The sequence below is a fragment of the Salvelinus namaycush genome, chromosome 2 (genome assembly GCF_016432855.1).
Source record: "Salvelinus namaycush isolate Seneca chromosome 2, SaNama_1.0, whole genome shotgun sequence".
NCBI classification, from domain to species: Eukaryota; Metazoa; Chordata; class Actinopteri; order Salmoniformes; family Salmonidae; genus Salvelinus; species Salvelinus namaycush.
Window position 1 is genome coordinate 12,534,416 of NC_052308.1, and position 11,891 is coordinate 12,546,306.

Genomic DNA, 11,891 nt, shown 5'->3' on the forward strand with positions numbered 1-11,891 from the left:
GGGAGACATCAGGGATTGTAACATACTCTGTTTCACAGAAACATGACTCTCTCGGTATATACTGTTTTTGTCCATACAGCCAGCTGAGTTATCAGTATATTGCACAGACATAAACAAAGAACTCTTTGGGAAGAAAAAAAGGCGGGGGTGTATGTTTTCATTATTAACCCCTCATGGTGTGATTGTGATAACATACAGAAATTCAAGTCCCTTTGTTCACCCGACCTAAAATACGTCACAATCAAATGCCGACCCTATTACCTCCCAAGAGAATTCTCTTCGGTTATAGTCACAGTTGTGTATCTTCCCCCTCAAGCTGATACCACGATGGCCCTCAAAGAACTTCACTGGACTTTTTGCAAATTGGAAACCACATATCCTGGGGCCGGATTTGTTGTAGCTGGGGATTTTACCAAAGCTAATTTGAGGAAACGCCAAACGAAGTTCTACCAAAACATTGACTAGCACTCTCTCTGACAAAACAGACCACTGCTACTCAGCTTTTTGAAATGCCTACAAGGCCCACCCCCACCCATCCTTCAGCAAATCTGATCATGACTCCATTTTGCTCCTCCCTTCCTATAGGCAGAAACTCAAACAGGAAGTACCTGCGCTAAGGACTATTCAACGCTGGTCTGACCAATCGGAATCCACGCTTCAAGATTGTTTTGATTACGGGGACTGGGATATGTTCCGGGTAGCCTCTAAGAATAACATCGACAAATACACGGTGACTGAGTTTATCAGGAAATGTACAGGAGATGTTGTACCCACTTTGACTATTAAAACCTACCCTAACCAGAAACCGTGGATAGATGGCAGCATTCCCGCAAAACTGAAAGCGCGAAACTCCATATTTAACCATGGTAAGGTGACTGGGAATATGCCCAAATAGAAACAGTGTAGTTATGCCCTCCGTAAGGCAATCACAGGCAAAGCGTCAGTATAGAGACAAAGTGGAGTCGCAATTCACGAGAATTATGTGGCAGGGTCTACAGACAATCACGGACTACAAGGGGAAAACCAGCCACATCGCGGACACCGACGTCCTACGGACAAGCTAAACACCTTTTTCGCCCGCTTTGAAGACAACACAGTGCCAGCCCGCTACCAAGGACTGTGGGCTCTCCTTCTCCGTGGCCGACGTGAGTAAGACAAATAAGCGAGTTAACCCTCGCAGGGCTGCCTCACTTCTGTCATCATGGAGTGCTTTGAGAGGCTAGTTCATCATATCTACCTTACCCGACCGAAACCCTTCAATTTGCTTACCAAACCAATAGATCCACAGACGATGCAATCGCCATCACACTGCACACTGCCCTATCCCATCTGGACAAGAGGAATACCTATGTAAGAATGCTCATCATTGACTATAGCTCAGCATTCAACACCATAGTACCCTCCAAGCTCATCATTACGCTCGGAGCCCTGGGTCTGTGCAACTGGGTCCTGAACTTCCTGACGGGCCGCCTCCACGTGGCGAAAGTAGGAAACAACACCTACACTTCGTGATCTGTGCTCAGCCCCTCCTGTACTCCCTGTTCCCCCATGACTGCGTGGCCATGCACGACTCCAACTCAATCATCAAGTTTGCAGACGACACTACAGTAGTAGGCCTGATTACCAACAATGACGAGACAGCCTACAGAGAGGAGGTGAGGGCCCTGGGATTGTGGTGCCAGGAAAATAACCTCTCAGTCAATGTTGACAAAACAAAGGAGATGATTGTGGACTTCAGGAAACAGCAGAGGGAGCAGCCCCCTATCCACATCAACGGGACAGTAGTGGAGAGGGTGGAAAGTTTTAAGATCCTCGGCGTACACATCACGGACAAACTGAAATGGTCCACCCACACAGACAGTGTGGTGAAGAAGGCGCAGCAGCGCCTCAGCAACCTCAGGAGGCTGAAGAAATTCGGCTTGTCACCAAAAGCACTCACAAACTTTTACAGATGCACAATCGAGAGTATCCTGTCGGGCTGTATCACCGCCTGGTACAGGCAACTGCTCCGCCCACAACAGCAAGGCTCTCCAGAGGGTAGTGAGGTCTGCACAACGCATCACCCGGGGCAAACTACCTGCCCTCCAGGACACCTACACCACCCGATGTCACAGGAAGGCCAAAAAGACCATCAAGGACAACAACCACCCGAGCCACTGCCTGTTCACCCCGCTATCATCCAGAAGGCGAGGTCAGTACAGGTGCATCAAAGCGGGGACCATCAGACTGTTAAACAGCCATCACTAACATTGAGTGGCTGCTGCCAACATACTGACTTATCTCTAGCCACTTCAATAATGAAAAAATGTGTGTAATAAATATCACTAGCCACTTTAAACAATGCCACTTTATATAATGTTTACATACCTTACATTACTCATCTCATATGTATATACTGTACTCTATACCATCTACCGCATCTTGCCTATGCTGTTCGGCCATCGCTCATTCATATATTTTTATGAACATTTTCTTATTCATTCCTTTACACTTGTGTGTGTATAAGGTAGTTGTGATTTTGGTAGGTTAGATTACTTGTTAGATTTTACTGCATGGTCGGAACTAGAAGCACAAGCATTTTGCTACACTCGCATTCAATTAAATTTGATTTGATGTAAACTTCCGACTTCTACTGTATATACTGTATTCTACTATATTTAGTCAATGCCACTCCAACATAGCTTATCCTAATATTTATATATTTCTTAATTCCATTAGTTTACTTTTAGGTTGTGAATTGTTATATATTACGGCACTGTTGAAGCCAGAAACACAAGCATTTTGCTACACCCGCAATAACATCTGCTAAACATGTATATGTCACAAATAACATTTTGATTTGATAATTTTCCTGGGAGGTTATGTTAATGCTCTGAGAACGGAAATGTTATGCTATTTGGAAGTTTGTCCTTAACTTTCACTGAGGCACTACATCGCAGTGCTTGAGGCGTCTCTACAAACCCAGGTTCGATCCAAGGCTGTGTCACAACCAGACGTGATCGGGAGTCCCATAGAGTGGCGCACAACTGGCCCAGCGTTGTTAGGGAAGGGTTTGGCCGGGGGGCCTTTATTTGGCTCATTGCGCTCTAGCGTTTCTATTTCCTATATGAGGATTCTAGAAAATTGCAATGAAAATCTGTTGCCAGTTGGATGGAAACCTAGCTAATTTTGGGTTCACTTTTTTGAACTACAAGCACAGATAAGACACATGGGCTGCGTTTAGACAAGCAGCCCGATTCTCATATTTTTTTTAACTATTTGGTCTTTGGACCAATCACATCAGATCTTTTTCAGAGCTGATCTGATTGGTGAAAATACCAATTAGTAAAAAAAAAAAAGAAAGAAGAATTGGGCTTCTTGTGTAAACGCAGCCTGAGAAATGTATTTATTTAGACATTAAACATGTATGTATTTTTTTGTGACAGCATCAGTGAGATTTAAACCTATAATCTTCTGTTCTCTATCCATGGAATTAGTCCACTGTGGCACCAGGATGAACATACCAATTACATTTTTATGCATATAAAGCTGTTCATTTTAGTCTATTCAAACAGACCCCATTTCAAAGAAAACAAGAACGCATTAACATCAGGTGGGGACAATTAGTGGGAGCGGCCAACACACCTAAACACACACACTTAACAAGATAGCGCAGGGGTATTCAACTCTTACTCTACGAGGTCCGGCGCTTGCTGACACCTGGTGTCCCAGGTCTAAATCAATCCCTGGTTGGAGGGGATTCATGAAAAAAAGGAACTGGCTTTGAGGTCCAGAGTTGAGTTTGAGGGAGATAGAGGATAGAGAGTGTTTAGGTGATGCTGAGAACGGAATGTATAAGTTTTAAATACAATTCTTAGAACGTTCTCTGACAGTTAATATAGTTTATGGGATGTTTTCTTCATGTTCTCAGAAAAAATTGGTAACATGACTTTAAATGGAAACCTATAGGAAAATGTATGCTGAAGTACTGAAATTCCTACAGAAGAATGTTGTTAATGATCATTTTCTGAAGAATGAGAAAATTCCCAATGTCAGTTGGAGATAAGGTGGCTGCAACGAGATAGGCAGCGCCATTGAGGCAACCTCCATTTTGATTTAGTCAATTTTCTTAACGATTGGTTGATCCCTCCTGATGACCCGGTTGGACAGGACTTCAATAGGGTCACCAAGAGGGATCAGCCAATGAAGTTGGAAGTCCTGCCCAGTTGACTACATCTAATATGGCATTTTGGTCACTAGAGACCTCTATCATGCTCTATGGAACCTCATAGAAGGAAGTATTTGTGGTGAGGAATGTGCGGTGAGCTTAGCCCCATACTTTTACCAATAAAAAAAGCCATTAAAACGATCTTTAGATTTCATTGTCAGACTCCAACACAATATAAATAAAAGTAATGAACACAATAAAAGTAATGGCATGCTCTGAACATGATTAATATCAAAACAAAATGTCCTACCAAAGGTCTAGGGAAGCATCTATACTATTCCCCAGCTTCAGCTTCTCTCCAGGGGCTAGATGACATCGGTTCATGGGGATTAAGCCCTCCAAGTACCTACAACACAACAACATGCTGGGTCAACTTACACAACTCTTTCTGTTTCTATGTTAAATGTATGGATAGTTTCCAGTGACTGAATTCATATAGAACAGCCCTATGGTCCTTCTCCCTAAACTTATGCTGCACAACACGAAGCTAACAATTGGCATAGGGGAACTGAATGATTCAACTGAAATATGTCTCACATTTAACCCACCCCTCTGAAACACTGAATCATGGTGCTTTCATTTGGAAAATACACACCTTATTGATGTAGGTATGAAGTAGGCTATGAAGAGCAGCACAGAGGCACATCCTGCACATGTTAATATACGCTTTTCCTTGTACAATACTCTGTGGGATAATAGACAAAAACATTACGTCAAAAGGTGCGATAGGAAGTCAATGCAAACACTGTAAGGCCTATAGTTCCATTTTCACCTGAAAACACATCATAAAAGACCAGGATGTTTTTCATTCTCTTTTCAAGTATTTTCTGACAATGAAATCATTGACCCCAACATTGTGAACCTTTAATTTATTGTCATCAATGTTATTAGTTAATGGGTTATGAGAGGGACTTTATTTAAAAATATATATGTAAAAGAAACTTCATGAAACATGTTTGTTAACATTTTGGCATAATATATGAGTTTAGATTAGCATGGTTCCAGTCAAGGTGTTTTTTCATTTTTATTTTTAAAAATATTATTATTTTATTTATTTTTATTTTGCCTTTATTTAACCAGGACGGCCAGTTGAGAACAAGTTCTCATTTACAACTGCGACCTGGCCAAGATAAAGCAAAGCAGTGCGACACAAACAACACAGAGTTATCCCGTGGAATAAACAAACGTACAGTCAATAACACAATAAAAAAAGTCTATATACAGTGTGTGCAAATGGCATGAGGAGGTAAGGCAATAAATAGGCCATAGTAGTGAAGTAATTACAATTTAGGAAATGAACACTGGAGTGATAATGTGCAGGTGATGATGTGCAAGTAGAAATACTGGTGTGCAAAAGAGAAAAAAAGTAAATAAAAACAATATGGGGATGAGGTAGGTAGTTGGGTGTGCTATTTACAGATGGGCTATGTACAGCTGCAGCGATCGGTAAGCTGCTCAGATAGCTGATGCTCAAAGTTAGTGAGGGAGATAGAAGTCTCCAACTTCAGCAATTTTTGCAATTCATTCAAGTCATTGGCAGCAAAGAACTGGAAGGAAAGGTGGCCAAAGGAGGTGTTGGCTTTGGGGATGACCAGTAAGATATACCTGCTGGAGTGCGTGCTAAGGTGGGTGATGTTATGGTGACCAGTGAGCTGAGATAAGGCTGAGCTGTCACGAATATTACAGAAGGTGGCTCCCCTTCCCGTTCGGGTGGCGCTCGGCGGTCGTCGTCACCGGCCTACTAGCTGCCACCGATCCTTTTTTCCTTTGGTTTTGTCTAATTGTTTTCACCTGTTCATTGTTGGGTTGTCAGGGTGGTGTTATTTAAGTTCGTTTAGCCCGCTTATGTTTGTGCGGGCTTGTTTTCTGTATGGTTAGAGGTGTTGGTTGGGTTTTTCGCTGTCCGGATTATTTACCAGAGTGTACTTAAGTGGAGTTTATTACGCCTATGTTTGGCGTTACCCTTTGTACCTTTTTTGGTTGGACATTTAAAGCGTGTTTTTCCCCGTATCCTTTGCTCTCTGCGCCTGACTCCACACCCATTCACTCTTTGAACGTTACATGAGCTTTTCCTAGCAAAGACTTATAGATGACCTGGAGCGTGGGTCTGGCGACATATGTAGCGAGGGCCAACCGACTAGAGCATACAGGTCGCAGTGGTGGGTGGTATATGGGGCTTTGGTGACAAAACGAATGGCACTGTGATAGACTGCATCCAATTTGCTGAGTAGAGTGTTGGAGGTAAATGACATCGCTGAAGTCGAGGATCGGTAGGATAGTCAGTTTTACGAGGGTATGTTTGGCAACTTGAGTGAAGGAGGCTTTATTGCGAAATAGGAAGCCGATTCTAGATTTCATTTTGGATTGGAGATGTTTAATATGAGTCTGGAAGGAGAGTTTACAGTCTAGCCAAACACCTCGATATTTGTAGTTGTCCACATATTCTAAATCAGAACCGTCCAGAGTAGTGATGCTATTCGGGCGGGCAGTTGCGGGCAGTGATCGGTTGGAAAGCATGTATTTAGTTTTACTAGCGTTTAAGAGCAATTGGAGGCCACGGAGTGTTGTATGGCATTGAAGCTCGTTTGGAGGTTTGTTAACACAGTGTCCAAAGAAGGGCCAGATGTATACAGAATGGTATCGTCTGCGTAGATGTGAAGGATGATTTTGTTCTCTTTTAACATAAATATATGCCTTATAGAAGTAGGACATGTTAATCACAAAACATAGCGTGACTGCAGAAAAGTTGTTGTTGATCTAGGGTGTCGACTGTGCTAACCAGAAGGTTGAGACAAGATGGAAAAATGCTGAATAACAAGAAAACAGGAACTGAGGAATGTGTAGGGAAAATGCTGAATAACAAGAAAACAGGAACTGAGTAATGTATAGAAACCAACATCAGTTCAATCTTCACAAACAACATTCCGGACATTTGAATCCTGAGTGCTGTGTCTGGGCACCACCGATAGGCTAGCAAGTTTAAACCACGCTAAGCCTCTACTGTGACAGGCCAACTCTAAAGTTGGAACTACCACTGACACAGTATAAAAGAAGATGTCTGTACTATTTCAGTCAGTTCCCTGTTCTACCCTGCGTGGAGATACAGCGAACCCGTATATACGAAAATTGTATTTGCCATTTATTGTTTGCGTTAATTAAACATAATTAAAGAAAGTTAGCAGACCTTGCTTTTTATTTATCCTGATACCGGATTTGTTACACGCGGCGTTCACATAGAGGTGGATCAGGGAATCACCCGCAGCAAGAGTGACATTGTTGATATATACAGAGAAAAGAGTCGGCCTGAGAATTGAACCCTGTGGTACCCCCATAGAGACTGCCAGAGGTTCGGACAACAGGACCTCCGATTTGACACACTGAACTCTATCTGAGAAGTAGTTGGTGAACCAGTCGAGGCAGTCATTTGAGAAACCAAGGCTGTTGAGTCTACCGATAAGAATATGGTGATTGACAGAGTCAAAAGCCTTGGCCAGGTCAATGAAGACGGCTGCAGAGTACTGTCTTTTATTGATGGCGGTTATGATATCGTTTAGTACCTTGAGCGTGGCTGAGGTGCACCCGTGACCAGCTCGGAAACCGGATTGCACAGCGGAGAAGGTATGGTGGGATTCGAAATGGTCAGTGATCTGTTTGTTAACTTGGCTCTCAAACTTTAGAAAGGCAGGGCAGGCTGGATATAGGTCTATAACAGTTTGGGTCTAGTGTCACCCTCTTTGAAGAGGGGGATGACCGCGGCAGCTTTCCAATGTTTAGGGATCTCGGACGATACAAAAGAGAGGTTGAACCGACTGGTAATAGGGGTTGCAACAATGGCGGTGGATAATTTTAGAGAGGGTCCAGATTGTCTAGCCCAGCTGATTTGTACGGGTCCAGGTTTTGCAGCTTTTTCAGAACATCTGCTATCTGGATTTGGGTGAAGGAGAAGCTGGGGAGGCTTGGGCAAGTAGCTGCTGGGGGTGCGGAGCTGTTGGCCGGGGTTGGGGTAGCCAGGAGAAAAGCATGGCCAGCCATAGAGAAATGCTTATTGAAATTCTCTATTATTGTGGATTTATCGGTGGTGACAGTGTTTCCTAGCCTCAGTGCAGTGGGCAGCTGGGAGGAGGTGCTCTTATTCTCCATGGACTTTACAGTGTCCCAAAACTTTTGGGAGTTAGAGCTACAGGATGCAAATTTCTGTTTGAAAAAGCTAGCCTTTGCTTTCCTCACTGACTGTGTTCCTGACTTCCTTGAAAAGTTGCATATCACGGGGACTATTCGATGCTAGTGCTGTCCGCCACAGGATGTTTTTGTGCTGGTCGAGGGCAGTCAGGTCTGGAGTGAACCAAGGGCTATATCTGTTCTACATTTTTTTAAAGGGGCATGCTTATTTAAGATGGTGAGGAAATTACTTTTAAAGAACGACAAGGCATCCTCTACTGATGGGATGAGGTCAATATCCTTCCAGGATACCCGGCCAGGTCGATTAGAAAGGCCTGCTCGCAGAGGTGTTTTAGGGACTGTTTGACAGTGATGAGGGGTGGTCGTTTGACCTCGGACCCATAACGGATGCAGGCAATGAGGCAGTGATCGCTGGGATCCTGACTGAAAACAGCAGAGGTGTATTTGGAGGGCAAGATGGTCAGAATAATATCTATGAGGGTGCTCATGTTTACGGATTTAGGGTTGTACCTGGTGGGTTCCTTGATCATTTTTGTGAGATTGAGGGCATCTAGCTTAGATTGTAGGACTGCCGGGGTGTTAAGCATATTCCAGTTTAGGTCACCTAACAGAACGAATTCTGAAGATAGATGGGGGGCAATCAATTTACATATGGTGTCCAGGGCACAGCTGGGAGCTGAGGGGGGTCTATAACATTATTTTTTTTAATTAAAAGCTATAACTGTTTGGGCATAGACCTGGTAAGTATGACAGAACTTTGCAGGCTATCTCTGCAGTAGATTGCAACTCCTCCCACTTTGGCAGTTCTATCTTGATGGAAAATGTTGTAGTTGGGGATGGGAATCTTGGAATTTTTGGTAGCCTTCCTAAGCCAGGATTAGACACGGCAAGGACATCAGGGTTGGTGGAATGTGCTAAAGCAGTGAGTAAAACAAACTTAGGGAGGAGGCTTCTGATGTTAATATGCATGAAACCAAGGCTTTTACGGTTACAGAAATCAACAAATGAGAGCGCCTGGGGACACACGGGGCCTGGGTTAACCTCCACATCACCTGAGGAACAGAGGAGTAATAATAATAAAATAAACCTCATGAAACATGTTTGTTAACATTAAGGCCTAATATATGAGTTTGGATTAGCATAGTTCCAGTCAAGGTGTTTTTTCTTTTCTTTTTGAATACCCCAAAATGAAGTAAAAATAAATAAATATAAATAAATAACTGGTAATTTCCTTTGTTAAAATGAGTCTATTAACATTGATGACATTGCATCATCACAGAAGCTGGTTGAAAGGAAGTTGTTGCATAGAGTAGACCCATTGGGGCTTTTGGGGAATTTGTTTTGTGATCCTTCATTTTGTTTGACTGTATCTGTTGATGACAATTCTGAGTACCTTTGAGAACGTTGTGTGTGTGAACTATTTTGTATGCACGTTGCATACGCCTGCCTATAACTTGCAAAAATATAGTGGTGATATAAGTATTTTGGGATTTAAGTTGTTTTGGGATATTTGTGGGTTGTATTGATTTAATTACCATGATGGCTGCATTTACTTGCGTGCCTGGAACTTTTTTTACGAAGTCTGTTTCAGATGGTGAAACTGAGTGAAATGAATATGCTGAGGGAATTAAATGTACATTGTTAAGGTGAATACCAAACTGATGTTATTCTGACAATGATGTACAGCTCATCATAAAGATAATTACATTTAGGCCATTCAATTATCATACATCTGTGATTCTAAAGTAGCCTAAATACAGTAGGGTAATATTAAATCAAATGCAATGGACTGCAAACTGTCTGTAAGGCACTAATATCACGAACATATAAATTAGACAGCGTTTACACAAATTCAAAACAGCAACAATGTCATCATGTGTAGGTGGAAATGTTGTCGCCTACCTGCTTTGCTTGTTAGAACACCTAGCTGGTTGACGCGTCTATAAAACACTTAATCTCAACAGAAGTAGTTTCCTGTATATTGCAAGGAGGGAATTATTTACACCCAAAACATGGAAGGAGAGAATCAACCCAACATCAAATCAAATTTGATTTGTCACATACACATGGTTAGCAGATGTTAATGCGAGTGTAGCGAAATGCTTGTGCTTCTAGTTCCGACAATGCAGTAATAACCAACGAGTAATCTAACCTAACAATCCCACAACTACTACCTTATACACACAAGTGTAAAGTGATAAAGAATATGTACATAAAGATATATGAATGAGTAAAGGTACAGAACGGCATAGGCAAGATGCAGTAGATGGTATCGAGTACAGTATATACATATGAGATGAGTAATGTAGGGTATGTAAACATAAAAGGGCATAGTTTAAAGTAGCTAGTGATACATGTATTACATAAAGATGGCAAGATGCAGTAGATGATATGGAGTACAGTATATACATATACATTATATTAAGTGGCATTGTTTAAAGTGGCTAGTGATACATTTTTGATCAATTTCCATCAATTCCCATTATTAAAGTGAGCTGGAGTTGAGTCAGTATGTTGGCAGCAGCCACTCGATGTTAGTGGTGGCTGTTTAACAGTCTGATGGCCTTGAGATAGAAGCTGTTTTTCAGTCTCTCGGTCCCTGCTTTGATGCACCTGTACTGACCTCGCCTTCTGGATGATAGCGGGGTGAACAGGCAGTGGCTCGGTGGTTGTTGTCCTTGATGATCTTTATGGCCTTCCTGTGACATCGGGTGGTGTAGGTGTCCTGGAGGGTAGGTAGTTTGCCCCCAGTGATGCGTTGTGCAGACCTCACTACCCTCTGGAGAGCCTTACGGTTGTGGACGGAGCAGTTGCCGTACCAGGCGGTGATACAGCCCGACAGGATGCTCCCGATTGTGCATCTGTAGATGTTTGTGAGTGCTTTTGGTGACAAACCAAATTTCTTCAGCCTCCTGAGGCTGCTGCGCCTTCTTCACCACGCTGTCTGTGTGGGTGGACCAATTCAGTTTGTCCGTGATGTGTAAGCCGAGGAACTTAAAACTTACTACCCTCTCCACTACTGTCCCGTCGATGTGGATAGGGGGGTGCTCCCTCTGCTGTTTCCTGAAGTCCACAATCATCTCCTTTGTTTTGTTGACACCATCTGATCATGCGTCGGTTTGTCGTGAACTCATTTTACTGGTTAGCGTTTTTCATAATTAATCTTGTTCTGGGGGCAGCTCTGCAGAGTGGTCACTTGCCGACACAGCCACAAAGTCAAAAAATCTGATTTTAAACTTAACCACAATGCTAACCCTAATATTAAATTTAAAAAACTAAAAGCTATTTTGTTTTCATGAACATTTAAATATAGCCATTTTTTACTTTGCAGCTGGCCTATCTAAAGTGGAGAGCGCTCAGTTCTGCCTCCAGGACAAGACTCATGACAATAAACGTTGATTTGCGAGATGGCTTTTGAGATTATGACACCATGTACAAAGAACAAAAGGAAAATTAACAGCAACATGCAAAACCTGCTTGTGAGATATAAAAAGACCAAAGCGCA